Raw genomic sequence first — 20,232 nt, 5'->3', positions numbered from 1 at the left:
TTCCAAAACTTGCCTAGTTTAACAATATTAATAATTAGTATTATTCAGCTTGGAGCCATAACAGTATTTCTGCAGTTCCAAAGACAATTCCAACCTTCAATTCTGCACCAGCAATTTCAAAAAGCAATCTAGCTGGCGTCATTTTCAAGGTCTTTCCTCCAACTAAAACCAAAAATGGAAAATGCTGGCATCATCTAGAGAGAGAAAGAATCAACTTTTCTGATCCAAAACAAAAGCAGAAACCATACAACATGAAAAATGTTGAAAATACTAAGCACTGATGTCATAATCAATGGAACAAAGCAACTATTATGTTTTAGCAGACAAATAACTATTGGAAGAACTCAGCAGGTCAGACAGCATTCATGGATAGAAATGGTCAGCCAACGTTTTGGATCTGGATCCTTTATCAAGATTAAAGAGGAGTGAAATTACATGTATAAAAGAAAGAGGTTATTACAGATACATTAAAGAAAGGGGTTCCCCTCGTTGACATTGATAAAGCCCCCACCTGTTTCCGCTCTATTTATCGTACTTCTGCCCTTACCACCACCCCCCCAACCCCAGCAGAACAAAGATAAAGTCCTTCTGGTTCTCACTTTCCACTCCACCAGCCTTCACGTCGGACACTTCTGTCAACTTCAGTATGATACAATTACCAGCCACATCTTACCCTTTCCACTCCTATCCAAGTTTCAGATTTATTGTCAGAATACATAGATAACATCACATACAACCTTGGGATTCCTTTTTTCTGTGGGCGTGCCAGAATTACCACAAATTGGTAGAGCAAAAAATAAACTGTGCACAGCACAAAACATGTAAATAAAAAACTGTAGAATGCAGAGGGAACAAAAAGTAAATCAATGAAGTACACAAGAGTCCTTAAACTAGTCTCTGATTGAGTTTGTCATTGAGGAGTCTGATGGTAGAGGAGTAGATGTTCCAGATCCTGGTGGTGAGTCTTTTTTGATGGCAGCAGCAAGAACAGAGCACAAAAGTAGAGGCGCTGACAAGCTTTCTTCATGATGTATTAGTGTGTTGGATCCAGGAAAAATCCTTCAAGATAATATCCCAAGAATTTAAATTTGCTTATCCTCTCCACCTCTGATCAGTGGATTGTATACCTCTGCCTTCCTTTCCTGAAGTCAACAATTAGTTCCTTAGTTTTGGTGACATTGAATGCAAGGTTGTTGTTGGTACACCATTCAGCCAAGTCTTCAATCTCCCTCTTATATGCTGACTCATCCCCTTCCTTTATACAACCCACTACTGTGGTATCGTCAGCAAATGTGTAAATTGGGTTATTGTACCGATCCACAGTTGTAGGTGCAAAGTGAGTAGAGCAGGGGGCTAAGTACACAGCACTGTGGTGGTCTGGTACTGATGGAGATTGTAGAGGAGAAGTTCTTACCAATCTTCATTGATTGTAGTCTGGAGGTGAGGAAATCCATGATCCAATTACACAGTGGGGTGTTACTCCAAGATCTTGGAATTTGCTGATCAGTTATGAAGGGATGATGGTATTGAATGCCAAACTGTAGTCCATAAAGAGCATCTTGTTGTATTCATCTTTGCTGTTCAGGTGTTCCATTGCTTTGTGTAGAGCCAGTGAGATGGCATCTGCTGTTGACCTACAACTATGATAGGCGAACTGGAATGTGTCCATGACACCACTCAGACAGTAACGAATATGCTTTCAAAACTTTTCAGCACTGTTGATGCAAGTGCTACTGGTTGATATTCATTATAATCACATGGATAAATCCAATGCCATAAACATTGAATTTTCAATCTGATCCCAAGGTTTCCATCTCATCTTTATGTACCCTTTTTCTCTAATTCCATCTCCCACCCCCCCCCCATGATTTTCCCATGTCTCTATAATCTCTCAACACCTTCTATCCAATTACTTCTGCCCCCCAATCAGCTTTGTCCCCCTTTATACATGCAATTTAACTTTTTTTAAAAAAAATCTCAGTCCTGATGAAAGGTTTTAACTCCAAACTTTGGCCATTTCCACTCATAGTTGTAGCCTGACCTGCTGAGTCCCTCCAGCAATTTTTTGTCAGCTCAAAATTACAGCTTCTGCACATCTCTCTGGCAGATATGCCAAGCATTTCCAGCATCAAATGAGGGAACAAATGTCAGAAGCGGGCAGTCAAAATCATTGAGGACCCCTTCCACCATGCACACAGCATCTTTCATCTGCTCTAGTCAAGGAACACACACCCACCCACACCCACCCACACCCACCCACACCCACCCACACCCACCCACACCCACCCACACCCACCCACACCCACCCACACCCACCCACACCCACCCACACCCACCCACACCCACCCACACCCACCCACACCCACCCACACCCACCCACACCCACCCACACCCACCCACACCCACCCACACCCACCCACACCCACCCACACCCACCCACACCCACCCACACCCACCCACACCCACCCACACCCACCCACACCCACCCACACAGCTTGATATTACCAGAAGGAAGCATGAAATGAAAATACTGATTAACCAAAATAGCGGAATACAACATTCAAATTCAGAAAGCTGTTATTTGCCTAGTTGGAGAATAAGGAGTTATTTCCAGTTTGTGTTGGAGTTCAATCGATGTGAGAGTGGATTGAAGAATTCAAATAACAAATGGACTAAATGGAGGCACTCTATAAAGTAGTCACTCAACCTGCTTTCAGGGTTCCAACATCAAGACCACTAAATATTGAGCAGCAAATGCGGCAAATAGTAATTCTAAATCAGGGTTTCCCAAACCCTTTCTTTCCATTCACATTCCACCTTAAGTAATTCCTATGCCACAGGTGCTCTCCGATTAGTAAGGGATAACAAGGTGATATGTGAGTGGAGAAAAAAAGGTTGAGAACCACTAGTTTAATCATGCCCAATTGACTTGTTATGTGCACGGTTTCATAACTCCAAAGGAAATGGTCCAATGACAATTTTTCTCAAGCAAAATATTTCAGTAACAATGGAGTCTAGACTCTAGAGCAATGGTTCTCAACCTTTCTTTCCCCCCCCCCAACCCCCACCCCCTTCACATACTACCTTAAGTAATCCCTTACAATCGCAGAGCACCTCTGGCATAGGGATTACTTGAGATGGCATGTGAGTGGAAAGAAAGTTTGGGAAACCCTGGTCTAAATCTTCACCAGGAAAATGTATTTAATTTCTTGGACATCAGTTAAGGAGGTAAAGGATAGCCATTGCAACATTTACAATTGCACATGATGCTGTAGGGAGAAGAGGGGGTCCGAGGGAGACAAATTTTGAAAGAAAATTATGTTTGCAGGTGGCATCATTACTAGGAGGGGGCAGAAATCTTCTGAATGTGGATGGTGGCAAGGATAAGCATATTGCCACTATCCAGAAGAGTGGAAAACTGAACTGGCCCAGTCCTGCCAACTCTGATGATGTGGAATCCATGACAGAGGAAACAAACCCACTATAGAAACACCATCATAAAATTCAGAACAAAATGTGAGAGAGACAGACAGAATGGAAGAAATGGAATGGAGTTCCTAAAGAAAGTAGGAGGTAATGTATTTAAGGTGTCGTTAATTTATCCCCTGAAACAGATGGCAGGAGGAGAATAGAAATCTTCTAATTCATGGCAAAGGTTGGGGCACCAATACTTACAACGCATGAAGAAAATGTGACAAGAGTAAAACTGAAGCAAGGGCTGTTCCATTTCACTCTCACATAAACTGGTATTGCTCAAGCCAAAATAGATTTCCCTAATAATGCATTTCCACCCACCCCACCCCCGCCCCACCAAAAAAGTGGTTGGATTCATGGAGCCCCATCTCCCAGCATTCACATCTTTAGGAGCACCTGTAATTCCTTGGGTTTCTCTTCTGGACATATTGCCACCAATTTCAACAGTCCATGTCCTCTTTACATCCATTATCACTCTGCTCAGATTTTGCTACACTTTCAAGACTCAGTGTCTGCAGATGTTGAAATTCTACCTCTGTACTCGATCCAAATCTGACCTCTCTCCAGTTTAGAACAAAAACAATATTTGAAAGAAGTTTCCATGGTGCTATTGCCCCTTTATGCAATTTTGCAGAGACATAATAAATGACTCTGCAATTTAAAAAAAAAAGCCCAAATATTCACATAAACTGTGCTACCCAGGTTTTCTCTCTGTTCCAGGTATTGAGACTTATGGGAGGTGTCAAAAATCAAAACATTGTGAAAGGCACTGTATAACATTAGACCTTCAGAATCAAGTTCTTTTGGATCATATCCTTTATGCATTTCTAGGTCAACTCAAGCTGTATTGTTTTAGAATCACTTATGATATGATGAAACATGCATGTAGATTCCAGAAATGTCTGAAGAAACATTTGTTTTGCTACCTGCAGAAACTACAAGTAAAAAGAATGAAAGCACTCATCAGACATCAACTGATTTTGACCTTTGGCTTTTTAATTTCATGCTTTTCACTTTTTTTTTTAAAATATACAAAGAATACATTCTGCCAATTAGCTACTACTGATTTTGAACAGTTCCACTGTGATTTCAATGAACTGCAGTAGTAACTAGTTATCTGCATCAAGTAAAGCATGACAGATTAACTAGTTATCTGCATCAAGTAAAGCATGACAGATTTGTTGGGAAGTAAAAGAAAAGGCACATCTGGACTTTACACAGTACCTTGAAAATAATAACTCTGAAAGAAACTTGCATGCAAAACAGCTTAACCAGGGATCCTAACCTTCCTGCCCATTTACTCCTTTGTGCACCAGCAAAGCAGAAGGGAGCTGATCGGCTCCCAAACATTTACCGATCACCTTTTGAAGGGGTCTAAATTAATGTCTCATGAAGTTATTCAGTCTTCACAGCTGAAACTAGCTGCACATTTTGAAGAAGTTACAAGAAACCAGAGCCAAACTTTGGAAGAAATCTAATTCAATACTGATGAGGGATTGAACCAACAACATACCCAGTGATGAACACACCAATCAGACTGTTGGGTTAGTTGGCATGCAGCTTACATCTTGCAGCCTTTACCTCACTAACTCATGAAACATCGGGGTCAATTTTCATTTAAACAACACATTAATAATTACAAGATAAGAAGACTTCTTTGATGAAGTGATCGCTTTTTAAAACAAGTTAATCCAACATCAGGGAAATGAAAGATTGCTTGGGTGAAGCAATTACACAGGTTTTAAATGTCTTTGCCCATATTTGGTTGGATCCCTCTTCTCAGGAAGTACAACTGCTTAGTCGCCATTTAGGCTCCAGTAACAAATTAATATCAGAAACACCAACTCGAACTTCATCCAAATTGATTTTAAATTTTTTTTAAAAAATCAACGAAACATTAATATTTAATGGCATAAAAATTCAAAGCATACATTTTAGATGGTTGATAGATTTTCACAAGGATTCCTGTGTCACAGTCAAACTGAGTCAAGCAAGGACAACAGTTCCAAAACCCAGATTTGTTTGAACTTCCTCTCAACTACGACTCGTTCTCTCTCCTCTTGAATTGTCCAATGTGACATCAGTGGGGACCCAGACAGGTCCAAACGAAATTTTGGACCAGTGATGGACAGTGCAGCAGTATCTCTAAAACTGCCTGTTTTCTGGACCCAAAGTCTGATTTGGACTGGAAGAGGCACAATTCCACATCTAAAAAAGAGGTGGATGCCACCAAGTACTACCATGTGGTGTGTGCCTTGGACCAGGACACTGCTGGCTGCATTGTGGATTTCCTTCAGGAACCACCACCACGCAGCAAGAGGCGCTGAAAGCACTCCTCCTGCATATTTACTGGCCATCTCCGTGTGGCTCCTCTACATCAGCAGAGCCTTTCAGAGCTTATGGGTGACATTGGCACTGACGGCCAGCCACAACCAGTGTTTGCCCTTTGAACAGCTAGTTCTAGAGCATTTACCAGTCGACATCTGCCTCATGTTATCCAAGGAGGATTTCAGCAACCCAGGCAGACATCTTGTGGAGTGCAAAGCAGCAGGGTGTGAAGACCATTGAAATAAATGCTGCATCATGCCCCAAGGCACCAAACCTTCGAGTCCCAATGACAAGAACACAAACTCCACTGGACAGACGCAACTCAGAGACTAGCAGCTGGTGCCCGCAAATGTCCAGGCCAGCTGTCGATAATGACTACAATGGTTGGCCACCGAAACAGCCTGCTTCATATCTGGGATGAGCTCTCAGGGGCGAAAATTCCTTGGGGACACTGGTTCGGAGGTTAGCGTCCTTCCTCCTTCAGGGTTCAACACTTATACCAGAGGAGCAGGTCTCGACCGCACACTGCAAGAACAGCACAATCCGTACATACAGGACAAGAACCACGGCTGTGAAATTCAACAGGAGCAAGTTTACATGGAGGTTCACTCTTGCTGCCATGTCCCAGCCGTCACTGGGAGCAGACTTTCTCCGCACCCAATCCCTAATGGTGGATGTGAAAGGACGCTGCTTGGTGGACAGCACGACTTTCCAAACCTTCCACCTCGGAGATTCAAGGTTACCCGGCCCACATTTGCACACCCTCAAATGTACAAAGAACAAGTTCACTAGAATCCTCAAAGACTTTGCTGGCATCGTCACTCCCCAGTTCTCCACTATTGTGAAACATGGTGTAAGCCACTATATTTTGCCCAAGGACTGCCTGAACACGCCAGAGCCTGTCGATTGCCACCTGCAAAGTTGCATCTTGCGAAGCAGGAGTTAGACATTATACAGGTCAGATAGCCCATGGGTGTCAACGCTCCATATGGTGCCCAAAGCCACAGGAGGCTGGAGACCCTTTGGCAATTACAGACCCTAAACAATGCAACCACAGCAGTCTGCTACCCTATGCCCCATATATAAGACTTTACAGCAAATCTTTACGGGGCCTGGATTTTCTCAAAAATAGATTTGGTGCATGTTACCACCAAATACCTGTTAACCCAGAAAATGTGCCCAAGACAGCAACTGTAACACCATTTAGTTTATTTGAACTTTTGAAGCTGCTCTTTGGGCTAAAAAATGCTGCACAAACTTTTCAGTGCCTAATGGGCGCAGTGGGGCGTGGCATGGACTTCATTTTCATCTACTCTCATCACTAGCCACACCCATAAAGAACATTAAAAATACCTGCATTTACTCTTTAACTGTTTGAGAGAGTTCAGGCTCACAGTTAATCCAGTCGACCATCAAATTCCTGGGACACAGAATCACAATCAAGGGTGTGGATCCCCTACTGCTGAAGTGGAGGCACCCTTCCCGAAGCCATCAAAGCTCAAGGGTCTCCAAGAATTCTGCAGGATAGTAAATTTTTACCACCATTTCATTCCTGCTGTGGCACATCATGAATCCCCTTTTCGACCTGATGTCTCAGAATAAAAAGAAAACTTTGCTGGATGGAGACAACTACAAATGCCTTTAGGGAGACTAAAGATGCCCTAGCAAACGCAACTATAGTGAGTCACCCGCAGATGGACGCGCCAACCGCCTTATCGACAGATGCATCTGACATGGCCGTAGGAGTGTTAGAACAATACGTGAACAAACAATGGAAGCCACTAGCATTCTTCAGCCGACACCTTCGCCACGCAGAGGCCAAATATAGCACCTTCAATAAGGAGCTGCTGGCGCTTTACCTGGCGGTCAGGCACTTTCAGTACTTCCTTGAGGGCAGAAACTTTATGGTCTTTACAGATACAAATCATTAACTGTGACTTTCAGTAAAGCTTCAGGCCCTTGGTCAGCCAGTGAGCAGCATCACTTATCCTACATTGCAGAGTTCTCTACAAAGGTACAGCTCATCTCTGGAAAAAGGAATATGGTGGCCGATGCTCTCTCCGTGCTGCTTTTCAACAAGTATGCACACTTTTCCAAAGAGTTGGACCATTTCACTCTGCCAGAGATTCAATGGCATGATGCAGAGATACCTGTCTACAAGATGGCCATTATCAACCTACAGCTCCAGGACCTGGCTTTCGAACCTCAGGGCAATACACTACTTTGCAATGTTTCAAGAGGAGAACCACACCCTATCGTTCCCACCTCGTGGAGGTGCCATGTTTTCGACACCATTTATGGCTATCACAGCCCTCCATTAGGTCAACCGTCCGCCTAGTGTCTCAAATTCGTCTAGCAAAGCCTGAAGAAAAACACTCACTGGGTGAGGATGTGAGTGGACTGGCAGAAAATGAAGGTACAAAGGCACGCAAAAGCTCTGGTCCAGCCATTCGAATCACCAAAGCGCATATTCTACCATGTACACGTCAATATCATTGGCCCAATCCCAGTGACCAGAGGATTCAGATATTTATTCACCATCATCGACAGGTTTACTAGGTGGCCAGAGGCAGTCCCCATGGTCGTTGCTTCATCTGAGTCGTGCGCAAGAGCTTTTGTTTCACCCTGGCTCTCTCATTTCGGATTGCCCGCACATCACTTCGGACAGAAGTCCATAGTTTACCTCTGCCATCTGGAGTGCTTTATCTCGACTCCTTGGAACGCAGCTCCACAGCCTATCATCCACAGTCCAACTATGGTGGAGCGGTTCCATAGTCACCTGAAGGCAGCACTTATGGCCTGTTTACAGGGACCACATTGGGCAGATGAACTTCCAAGGGTGCTATTAAGCATCAAAACAGCGCATAAAGATGACCTCAACTCATCGTCAGCAGAGTTTGTGTCATCTCCACATGGACGGGAAGGCCAGCCGTCAGTGACATTGTGCAAGCTACAGGAGTGGAGAGAAAAACTTGCTCCCATACCAGGTTCTAGACAAGGCCCACAATTTTCCTTCACTCCCAAGGAACTCAGTGATTGTGAGTATGTTTTCATCCGAAGGGACACACACAGATCACCCCTATATGAAGGGCCATATGAAGTACTATGAAGCTCTAGAACAACATGCATCTTTAAAATTGGAAGACAACCTCAAACGTTCACAGTGGACCAGTTAAAACCTTCACACATTAACTCAGAATGGCTTTTGGCACACCCAACAGCTCCATAGTGTGGCCGGCTGCCAAAAACAAATGAACTGGACCTTTCTTAGCCGGTTTTTTGACGTGGGGAGGGGGAAATGGCCATATAGCAGCACCTCAAGTTTCAGCAAACCAGCACCGAACGTCATGACATCACAACGAGGTGACATCATCGGGGCGCGTGACGCAGGATTTTTAGAAAGGTTGTGCGCGTCTGTAAAATAAACAATTTTCTTTGAACTTCCTCTCAACTGTGACTCGTTACTCTCTCTTCGAATTGCCCACTGCAACATCAGTACCTACACATACATGACAATAAAGAAATTTTGAATAGTGAATTTGTGCACCGCTTTATACAGTGCCCTCAATAATGTTTGAGGCAAAGACTTTTTTCTCCCCCCGCTTTATTTGCCCCTGTGCTCCACAGTTTTTAATTTGTAATCCAACAATTCACATGTAATTAAAGTGCACATTCCAGATTTTATTTAAGGTTATTTGTATACATTTTGGTAGAAATTACAGCACTTTTTATACATAGTCCCCTCATTTCAGGGCACTATAATGTTTGGGACATTTAGCTTCACAGGTGTTTGTGAGTACTCAGGTAAGTTTAATTGCTTCATTAGTGCAGGTATAAAAAACTTAGAAGCAAGCCTAGCTTTAACTCCTTTGGAGTCTATAGATCCCATTTTTCAACATGTGGACCAGAGTTGTGCCTACAAGTCAAAGAAGCCATTGAGGCTGAAAAACAAGAATAAAACATTAAGAGACATTGCCCAAACCTTAGCATACTGGTGAGCTCAGTAATCGTAAAGGGACTGGAATTCCAAGAAAGATCTGCACTGCCGATGACAGAAGAATTCTCATCATAATGCAGAAAAATCAGCAACTGTATTTCCGACAGATCAGAAAGACTCTTCAGGAGTCAGGGGTGGATGTGTCAATTACTACTGTCCACAGAAGACTTGATGAACAGAAATACAGATGCTACACTACAAGTTGCAAACTACTAGATGGCCAGATTACAGTTTGCTAAGAGGTATTTAAAAGGGCCTGCAGAATTCTGGAAAAAGGTCCCGTGGACAGATGAGACCAAGATTAACCTGTAATCAGAGTGATGACAAGAGCAAAATGTAGAAGCATAAAAGAAGTACCCAAGATCCAAAATATACCATCTTTACCATGGTTTGCATCTTGCAGTGTAACCTCTGTATTTCTGTTCAAGAAGTCTTCCCCAAGCAGTATTCATTGACATATCCACTTCTGGTTCCTGAAGAGCGTTTTTGATCTGCCAAACATACATTTGGGAATTTTTCTTCATTATGATGAGAATTTCTCGGTCATCAGCAGCGGTGGTCTTCCTTTTGGATACCAGTCCCTTTGCCAATACTGAGCTCACCAGTACGCACTTTCATTTGAATGACGTTCCAAACTGTTGATTTTGGAACTGTTAAGGTTTGGGTAATGTCTCTTACTGTTTTATTCTTTTTTTCCAGCCATATAATGGCTTCTTTGACTTTCATTGAAACAACTCTGGTCCTCATGTTGAAAAATGGCAATGACAGATTCCAAAGGTGATCAAAAGCTTAGAAGCAAGCCTAGCTCTCTTATACCCGATGAAGCAATTAAATATACTCGAGTACTCACAAACACCTGTAAAGTCAAATGTCCCAAACATTATGGTGCACTGAAATGAGGGGACTATGTATAAAAAGTGCTGTAATTTCTACCAAAAGGTATACAAATAACCTTGAATAAAATCTGGAAAGTGCACTTTAATTACATGTGAATTGTTGGATTACAAATTAAAACTGTGGATCACAGGGGCAAATAAAAGAAAAAGTGTCTTTGTCTCAAACATTATGGAGGGCCCTGGATATACTTTTCTTAATTATCTTCAACTTGTGCAACTATACACAAGTCTCCTAAAAGGAATTGTGCAATAGGTTAAAGGCATCAAACATCATCAATGGGTCACTTTTGCTCAAAAAAAAACACAAGATAACTTCTCAGGTTTAATTATTCACTAATAGGTCTCTCCACACATTCCCCTGTATTTACTAACAGCTCCCCTCACACATGTTGTTCTTTTCACCAACAGCTGTCATTGCACATATTTTCACTTAATTCACTAACAGATTTTGTTGCACAAGCTGCTCATTTTAAATCTACCTTTCGCTCCAGTGATGTTAATTTTAAGTGAAATGGATTTACTAATGGCATCTCTCCTTCCAACTTCATTTTGGACTCAGAACAAGAAAAACAAGTGAAATTGTAAATTTGAACATCTTGGAATGCAATGCAATGTATGGGATTCCTCACAATATTGAAAAATAATTTGCAGCAAATAAGCTTAATCATGTACTCCATGAGAAAACATGATGAATTTATGCAAGAGAAAGAAATAAATGAACATGGAATCTGTAATGATGGTGTTGTGAAGGGGATAAATATTGACTAGAGTACTTCAAATAATGGAGATTGTTACAATTTTGCAGTTTATTAGAAAATATGGAGAGAAAAAATTAATTAGTATGTAACTGGAAGAAGTTGGATACAAGAATGGAATTTAAAAAATTTTACAGTTACACATTCGAGAAACACATATGGTAAGTTCCTGATGATATAATTGTGAACAGATAAAGAATTGCTTGAGGAACTCAACAGAATAGACTACATTCACAGGTAGAAACGTTTTGGGTCTGGACCCTTTATGAAGGCAAGAAAGAAGGAACTAAAATTACATATATTGTGGGGGCGGGGGGAGAAAGAAGGTGGTACCATATAGGACAGAAGTTGTGAGAGATAGAGGAAGAAACTATTAAGAAAGAAGGGGAGGGAGGGGGGCAGAGGGAGGGGGAAAAAATAGGAGTAGGTGAAGATATGGGATGAGTGAAATCAGATGGAATTGGGGGGGGGTTACTTATAATTACATACATCAATGTTCACACCAGGGCAACACAGTTAGCTTAGTGGTTAGGGCAATGTTGTAAAGACCAGTGAATCCGGCACAGTCTGTAAAGAGCTCCATGGGTTTCCTCTGGTGCTCTGGTTTCCTTCCACTGTTCAAAATGTACCAGAGTTATAGGTTAATTGGGCACACGGACTGGTGGGCGGAAATGTGCTACATGTCCAAATTAAAATTACCACCTTGCATGCAGCATCTTCCATCGGGAAAGAGATACAGAGCATCAGAACTACAAGGCTGAGAAACAGCTTCTTCCCATGGGTAGTGAGACTGCTGAATGGCAGATGAACCGCTAAAACAATTCTCAGAGGCTCCACTATTTATTAATAAAATATCAGTATTCCACTAACTGATACGTTAGTTACCATCCCAAATTGAACTTGAGTTTAAAGCTGACCAGGGAATATTTTGTTATTCCTCACATTTGTTTGGCTTCACCGAGAAGGCCAATGTTATGGTAGTCATGGGGGATTTCAACATACAAGTAGATTTAGAAAACGAGGGTGGGAAAATTTGTAGAAAGCCAAGATGTCTTTTTAGAATAGATTGTTGATGAGCCCACGAAGGGATTGACTGTACTGGATTGGGTGTTGCGTAATGCACCTGAGATGATTAGAGATCTTCGAGTAAAGGAACCATTAGGAGCAGTGATCACAATATGATTAAGATTTTTCAAGGAGAAACTAAAGTCAGAAGTGTTGGTATTTCAGTGGAGTAAAGCGAATTACAGTGGCATAAGAGAGGAAATAGCGAAAGTAGATTGGAAGGAAGCACTAGTAGGGAAGATGGCAGAACAGCAATGGATGGAATTACTGCAAGAAATGGGAAAAGTGCAGGATAAAGAAATATCAAAGAAATATTCAAATGGAGAAATGTCACAACTGTGGCTGATGAGGGAAACCAAAGTAAATATTAAAGCAAAAGAGAGAGATACAAAGAAGCAAAAATTAATGGGAAGATAAGACTGAGAAATGTTTTAAAACTTATAGAAGGTAAACGAAAAAGCTCAGAAGGAGGGAAAAGATAAAGTATGAAAGTAGGCTAGTAAATAATATCAAAAGAGGATACAAAAAGTTTGTTCAAGTATATAAAGAATAAAAGAGAGGTGAGAGTTGATACAGGACCACTAGAAAATGATGCTGGAGAAATAATAAATGGGAATCAAGGAGATAGCAGAGGAAGTAAATGAGTATTTTCCCCTTGCCTTCATTGTAGAAGACACTAGCAGTGCACCAGATGTTGAATGTTATCAGGGAGGGAAAGTGAGTTCAGGTACTATTTCAAGGGAGAAGGTGCTCAGAAACTGAATGGTCCAAGGGTAGATAGGTCTCCCTCAGGTCCTAAAGAAGTAGTGGTAGAGATTGTGGAGGCACTGGTAATGATCTTTCAGCAATCGATTGATTCTGGCATGGTCCCAGATGACAGGAAAATTGCATCTGTCACCCTTCTATTCAAGAAAGCAGCTGGGGAAACCTGCAGAAAGGAAATTATGGACCAGTTACTCAGTCAGTGGTTGGAGTCAATGGTAAAGGATGAACTTATGGAGTACTTGGAGACATATGACAGGATAGGCCAAAGCAAGCATGATTCCCTCTTGGGAAAATCTTGCCTGACAAACCTATTGAAATTCTTTGAGGAGGTGACAAGGAGGCTAGTTAAGTGAGATGCAGTGGATGTGTGTATTTGGATGTTTAAAGGGAGCTTGCAAAATCTAAGATCCCCTACCACCCTATACACAGCATCTTCCAGCTACTCCTGTCAGAACTATTAGAGCCAGGTCCACCAGGCTGAGGTACAGCTTCTTCCCACAGGCAGTGAGACTACTGAATGACTGCTGAACTGCTAAAAAGAAAACTCCTGCCGACTCTATTTATTAATAATATTTCTTTTTAATAATTTACATATGACCTGTATATAGGTTCTATGTACATGTATAGATTGTCTGTATGTGTGCTATGTCTATATGTGTGTTTGCACTGTGGACCAGAGAATGCGGTTTTGTTGGGTTGTACTGGTATAATCGGATGATAAATAAACTTGAACTTAAATTTTTAAAATTTAAAATTTAGGCATACAGCACTGTAACAGGGCTTTTTGGCCCAGAAGTCCATGCTACTTAATTAACCTAAACCACCAGTACGTTTGAACGGTGCAAAAAGACTGAAGTGCCTGGAGGAAACTCACACAGAAATGGAGAGAATATACAAACTTCTTACAGACAACAGTGGATTTGAACCCCAGTTGCTGGTGCTGTAACAATATTGCACTAACTGATATGCTAACCATGCCACCCCAAATTGAACTTGGGTTTAAAGCTGTCCAGTAGGAACATTTTGTTGTTCCTCGCGTTTGTTTGGCTTCACCCAGACAATGGAAGAGTCCAAGAACAGACACGGCACTGTAGGAATGTCCTCCCACACTTCTGCCAACTTTACCACAATCACACTACCACCCATTTCTTTCCCCCTCCATCAGCTGTTTGACACGGACTTAAATCTCTCTGAGACTTCCTGCCCCACTCTTCACTCCCCATCCTCCCTCTGAGGTTCCTCCCGCTGTAAATGCAAAACTTGTCCTTGCATCTCATCTCTCATGTCCATGTACATCATCCAAGTTAATCTACTGAATGTGGGGTACCTGGTGTGGCCTCCTTTACATTGGTGAGGCCAAATACAAATTGGGTAACCAATCACTTTGGCTCTGTCTGGTGGTCTAAATTCCTTCCTGTAGCTTCCCATTTTAATTCTCCCAACAATTCCTACAGTGATTTCTGTTATTGATTTCATCCAATGTCTGAACATAAACTTGAGGAATAAAACATCATATTCCACCTGGACAGCCTTAAAGCTCATTGCAGGAATAATGATTCATCTCATTTGAAGTAACCTCCACCTCCATTGATTCTACTGTTTCCATCTCTTCTCTACCTATTCCTGTATTTTGTTCTTTCTTCTGAACTTTTCTTCCTCCCCATTTTTCTCTCTGTACCCATCTCTCTATTTCTCATATTTTCTGTACCAGACACCATCACCTCTGGGGCCCTCCCCAGTTTCTTCTTTCCCCCTTCAGATTTGTAATTTTGATGAATGCCCTAATCACTGGGCATTTCACGAACGTTGTCTGTCTTGCTAAGTTCCTCCAACAAATCTTTATCTGCTCCACATCTACACAGGAGTTAGTTGGGCCTAACGTAATCAGTTTGGTGGCCTTAAAACATTGCAAGTAAAAAATATTGAATAGCATGTTCAATTAAATTGATTAGGTTTATAGTAGGCTGCAGTTAAAAAGATACAAAAATGAAAATGAGGCATGACCTGTCATCTCAAGACATTTTGACAAGAGAATTGAACAGTTAAAAAAAAAGAGAGGCACACCAATAGGACACAATAGAAATTTAAATGCCATGTTTCAAATGCTGAACCCACACTGCAACATTTTGATTGTTGTATATACAAATAAAATCAGCCTCTCTACTAGTGAGCACTGGCTTAAATTAGTCTTGAACTCCTACAGAGACAGCCAATACTAGCATTAAACAAATAAACAATAATAGAGTATCTAGGTATGTCTATTGTGCTTTTCATCCAAGTTTAGTCAACCCAGTTGAGATCTTGACTACTGTAAAAACTTCTTCCAAAAAAATTAACTATCCTATTTTTTGTCCAAAGTTAATGTTCATTCTAGGACATTATCATGGTTATCTAAATAGTTGGGTGATTTGGTTTATACCAATTGTTATGGATAGAGAATTTGGGTTAAAAAGGGTTTAAGTTAAAATGTGATGATTAGTCATAAAAGGGGAAGCAAGAGTAGACAGGGGGCTAACCACAAGAGTTTAGCTGGAAAATGTTACAACAGACTTGCAACAGATTTAACTACAGAGAGACATGCAGGAGCCAAAAATTGATAAAGAGTGAAAAACAGGATTTGGTGTGGGCAGAGGTCATGAATGATCGTGGTGTGCATGACTAACATGATACTAAACAAGTACAAGCGTAATCAGGATGATTCTGCAAAAACTAACCAATTAAAGCAGTGTAGTGGAGATGCCGAAGGACAAGCAAATTGTATAAAAAACAACGCACTGTATGTATCGGGGCTCGACTTGGCGAGAAGCCGGTTGAGTCCAACTCTGCAGACTTGTGAATAAAGCTTGTCGTGTCACCGATATTAAAGAGACTCATTTGTGAGAATTTGTGTTTCTGACACCAATCAAATTCTCTCAGCATTTTGCATTGCTAATAAATCCATTTTAGGATTAATTTTGTGATACCATTTAATTTTCTGCAAAAGGAGTTTAAAATTTTGAGTCCCAGCAGATTAGACTCATGTTTTAGCAGTGAAAACGATACTGTTGTTATCTGCAAAATATATTTTACAACATTAGTACCATCACTGAAGTAAACTCTGGAATCCATCCAAATGTGCTCAACTGCTCAGAGAAATTGGCTCTATTCTGCTGCGATTGAAAATGAAGACACAAGGCGAAGTGGTTAATGGGCACAAGACATCGGCGGGTAGTGGTGAGAGACGAACGCATGTCTCTTAGGACAATATCAAAGTGTTCCAGTGACAATCTCGATTTTCTACCTCTCCTGACCTGAAACTCTGTCTGGGTCCCTGGCTTTATCTGGCGCTAGGCCCCTTCATTCTTTGCAAAGCTCTCGCTAAATCGGTACAAGGCCTGGTCGAACTCGTGAAATAAAGCTGCGGGGTTGGGGGTGGGGGTTGGAGGCAGAGGAGCAGATGTCGCGGCGTCTGACTCCGGCTTTGCTTTCCACGCAAGCCGAGCTTCGAAGCCTGGTCACCTTTCCCCCGTCCAAACTCTGCAACGCCATCCCCCAGCAATGCCCACGGACGCAGCCGAATGATTACAACAAAGGTGCCCGGACATTTTGCAGTGACCCTCTTGCTGCTTTGCCGCCGCCGCCGCCACAATCCCGACATGTGAGAGCCACGAAAAGGCCGCCGCCGACCCTTCCTGAGTACTTACACTCGCCCAGGGACTGAGGGTGCAAGTCAGCGCTTTAGCTGCTCCGAGCTGGGTCGTCACAAATCCCCGACCTGATTAATCTCCACAGCGGAGGCTCGATGACAGATACCCGGTCCCACCTCAAACAAACTGGGGCGGCGCACGAAGAAAAGCGCGAGGGGCCATTCAGCGAGAGCGAGCGCTCAATCAGGCCGAGCGACAGCCGCCACAACCACTCCGAAGCAGAGTTCAGCGCAGAGGGCGGGCACCGCCGCCTGTCAATCATTCCATGTCGGCCAATAGTCAGGGAGAAGTCGCCGGCCTTTTGGGAGGCGGGATCGGTATTTATCCGTCGCACTCACGATGACTCGGCATCAATCGAGCAATCATTATAGAAGTCGAGATACTTGGGTACCGTGGATTGGACTTGTTGGGTGGGAGGACTTTACTTCAGTAGGTTCCATATTGTCAACCTAGCTTATGAACAAGCTGTGACACGTCAGCAAACTGCCGTTAGGACTGGGGAAGTGAGTTGTAAAGCTCAGACTCCGGAGCCAACAAGTTCATTGAGATTCGAAACCACAGGTCTGCGCAAGAAAACACGGCGGCATAAAGTTCCTTAGCTTCAGAAATCTCCCATTTATAACGATTTTAAGGCGATATTTTGCAGTATCCAATTGTACGTAAAAGAGACGATTGGATTTTTTGGGGAAAAATTTTGTTCTCTTTGTGGATTCTGAAAACTCAGCCTCTGCCCCCTCCACGAATGTAATAGTTTTTTTAAAGGGGGTGACCCCCCCCCCATAAAAAACAGGGTTGTCTACGTGGACTTTAGCAAGGTCCCACATGGTAGGAGACATTGGAGGGAGAGCAGATGCTAGAATCTGCATTAATCGACAATCTGATGGAGGAACTAGGTGGGTTCTGCAACCTTGACATTGCTTTCCTTTCCCCCACCCACCCCCACCTCCAACAATGATGCTGTTCTATCTGCTGAGTTCTTCCAGCAGATTGTGTGTTGCTTGGTGGTAGGTTTGCCCAGGAAGTCAAATGGTATGGAATCTAAGGTGAGTGCAGAGGGTCTGAGCAGACTTGTTTTGAAAGAGCTTTCCAGATAAAGTATTAAAAAGACAGTTTGAAAGCTCAGAAATCAGAATTTCATTGTCAGAAATTGATAAATCTAGTACTAAATGACCAAGGCAAACAAAAACTGAAGAAGCAGCAGCTCAGCCAGAAACATCAAGTGAAAGTCCGATGAGGAGCGCCACAGGAGAGGAATTGGGACCAGTTGAACCCAGCAAAACTGGGGGGTGGGATCAGCCCAAGATCCTGAATATTGATGGAAACTTTGTGCACTCATTTTACGAGCGTTGAATCAATGATGAGACATTGGAAATTAAAGAAATCATGGAAGATTTAATGCAACGAATGATTCAAGTGGAGGCTGAGCTGGATGAAACAAAAGACAGACTAAGGCTCTAGAAGAAAAAGCAAAAACATGGGACACAGACAGGAAAGGAATGATGGATAAGATCGATCATATGGAAAACTTCAGCAGTTGCAACAATGTAAAAATCATTGGACTGAGAGAAGGAATCGAGGGGAAAGACCCGATGAGCTTCTTTGAAACATGGATCACACAAATGCTGGGATAAAGCAAGTTAAACACTAAGCTGCAAATTGAAAGGATTCACCAGACCTAGAAGAACCAGCAAACAGCAACCATGACCAGTCCTGGTAAGACTCAAGTTACCAGGAGCAAAATGCAATCTTGGGAGTAGCATATGAATATTCAAAAAATAACAATGGTGGTGGACAATGGAAAAGTAATGTTTTTTTTTCAGGACTTTAGCCCTGCCTTGGTCAAACAAAGAAAAGGATTTGATGAGGTAAAGAGACAAATGCATCCAAAAACTTAAAATATTCAGTGATTTTTCCCAATAACATTGAGGGTTGATGTCCCAGAAAGTAATTGGTGAATTTTCAAGAATAAAGAAGAGGAAGAATTTTTACAAAAGTTGTGAAGAGATTTGAGAGGTCAGATAAGAAGATCAAAAAGACCATTTTGGAACAGGACTGACTATTTTGTAGTACTGAGCCATCTTGTTTTTGCTGCTAAAAGAAAAATAATTGTAATATAGATCAGTGGTTCTCAACCCTTTTCTCTCCACTCACATACCACTTTAAGTATATCTTACATCGATGACCCGTCATTTATCCGGGATGAGGTTCAGCAATTCTTGGCGGAGGGGATCATCGCCCCAAGTACCAGTTCCTGGAGAGCCAAGGTTCTGGTGCTCAGGGGTGAGAGCAAGCCACAAATGGTCATTGACTAAAGTCAAACTATCAATCGCTTCACCCAGCTGGATGCTTCCCCGGATAGCTGACATGGTCAATAAAGGCGCCCAATATCGTGTATCCTTGACCATTGACCTTAAGTCAGCCTATCACCAGCTTCCCCTCTGCCCAGTGACCAAATTTATACAGGTTTTGAGGCTGATGGGAAACTTTTTCATTTTTTTCTACGGGTTCCCTTAGGGGTCATCAACGGTGTCTCCGCATTCTAGAGGGTGATGGACAGGATGGTGGAGGAGCTCGATCTGGCAGCAACTTGCACATCCCCTTTAAACTTCCTCCCTCTCACCTGAAACACGTCCTCTTGTGTGTGAAATAGATTCTGACTGTCCATCCAATCGGTGCCTCGAATGAGTTTATATCCCTCCATCAGTTCACCCCTCAGCTTCTCTCACACACAGGAAAACAACTCAAGTGTGACTAATTTCTCCCCATAATTCATGAACACAAGAGTAGCAAGTGTAAGCCATCTAACCCGTTGAGCCTGCTCTGCCATTCAATGAGATCGTGGTTGATCTGATAATAGGCTCATCTCTCCCACCTGTCTTTTCCCCATATCCCTTTATTCCCCTTCTATATAAAAATATATCCAACCTTGTCTTAAATATATTCACTGAGGTAGCCTTCACTGCTTCAACTGGCAGTGAATTCCTTAGATTCACCACCCTCTGGGAAAAACAGTTCCTCCTCATCCCTATCCTGGATCTTGAAGTTATGTCCCCTAGTTTTAGTCTCCCCCACAAATGGGAACAACTTATCTATGCCTTGCATAATTTTACACATTTCTTTAAGATCCCCTCTCATTCTTCAAAATTCAAGTGAGAACAGCCCCAAACAACTCCATCTTTCCTCATAAGCAAACCCCCTCATCTCTGGAATCAACCTGGTGAATCTCTGGACTGCCTCCAAAGCCAATACATCCTTCCTTAAGTTAG

General features: G+C 42.3%; 1 protein-coding gene and 1 long non-coding RNA gene across 3 annotated transcripts in view; one reads left to right on the top strand and one right to left on the bottom strand.

The window, feature by feature from the left end:
• The window catches only part of keap1b (kelch-like ECH-associated protein 1b), a 49,248-nt gene extending 32,112 nt beyond the window's left edge, over window positions 1-17,136 (bottom strand). Inside the window, exon 1 of one of the 2 annotated variants that reach the window (XM_069938031.1) lies at window positions 16,964-17,136. The gene's annotated coding sequence lies outside the window, so the exon portion shown is untranslated. Of the gene's footprint in view, window positions 1-13; window positions 182-16,963 lie in introns of those variants that run through there. The other variant, XM_069938032.1, reaches the window with a different exon arrangement.
• On the top strand, window positions 341-4,244 carry LOC138762731 (uncharacterized). The gene is made up of 3 exons (XR_011357100.1): window positions 341-378; window positions 3,329-3,573; window positions 4,195-4,244. It is a non-coding gene; the product is annotated as an uncharacterized lncRNA (long non-coding RNA).
• Window positions 17,137-20,232: the final 3,096 nt, after the last annotated feature.

Source organism: Narcine bancroftii, chromosome 5 (genome assembly GCF_036971445.1).
Source record: "Narcine bancroftii isolate sNarBan1 chromosome 5, sNarBan1.hap1, whole genome shotgun sequence".
NCBI lineage: Eukaryota > Metazoa > Chordata > Chondrichthyes > Torpediniformes > Narcinidae > Narcine > Narcine bancroftii.
Note: the sequence above shows the minus strand (reverse complement) of the source record. Positions and strands in the feature narration are given on the sequence as shown.